Source organism: Octopus bimaculoides, chromosome 2 (genome assembly GCF_001194135.2).
Source record: "Octopus bimaculoides isolate UCB-OBI-ISO-001 chromosome 2, ASM119413v2, whole genome shotgun sequence".
In the NCBI taxonomy this organism is placed as follows: Eukaryota; Metazoa; Mollusca; class Cephalopoda; order Octopoda; family Octopodidae; genus Octopus; species Octopus bimaculoides.
In genome coordinates, this window is record NC_068982.1 from 167492966 (window position 1) to 167493512 (window position 547).

The 547-nt window shown below is 40.0% G+C and overlaps 1 protein-coding gene across 1 annotated transcript in view; it reads left to right on the plus strand.

Annotated features, from left to right (window-relative positions):
- Nucleotides 1–547, plus strand: part of LOC106869337 (heat shock 70 kDa protein 12A) — a 296374-nt gene that overhangs the window by 8721 nt on the left and 287106 nt on the right. The window lies entirely within an intron of this gene.

Sequence of the window (547 nt, forward strand, 5' to 3'; positions counted from 1 at the left end):
TATATATATATATATATATATATATATGTATTTTTATATACGACGGGCTTCTATCAGTTTCCGTCTACCAAATCCACTCACAAGGCTTTGGTCGGCCCGAGGCTATAGTAGAAGAAAATTACCCAAGGTGCCATGCAGTAGGACTGAACCCGGGACCATGTGGTTGGGGAACCAAGCTTCTTACTACACAGCCACTCCTGATGCGACCGTATGTGATGGACATGCGATATGGCCATGTTTAATGTATTATTGATGTATGATGTGGCTATGTTTAATATAACTTATACATCAATGATTCGGTTATAGATGATATAACAATGAATTAGATATGTGTGCATGACAGTGTGGAGAGTCAGGCATGGTTGTGTTCAGGCGCAGGTATAACTGTGAGGTAAGAAATTTGTTTCTCCATCACCTTGTTTCGGGTTCATCTTGTGTTATACAATAGCTCCGGGTCAACGAATGCGTTGTGGGTTGATTTGGTAGACGGAAACAGAAAGAAGTCCGACGTAGCTACCCATATCCCCCATATATATATATATATATA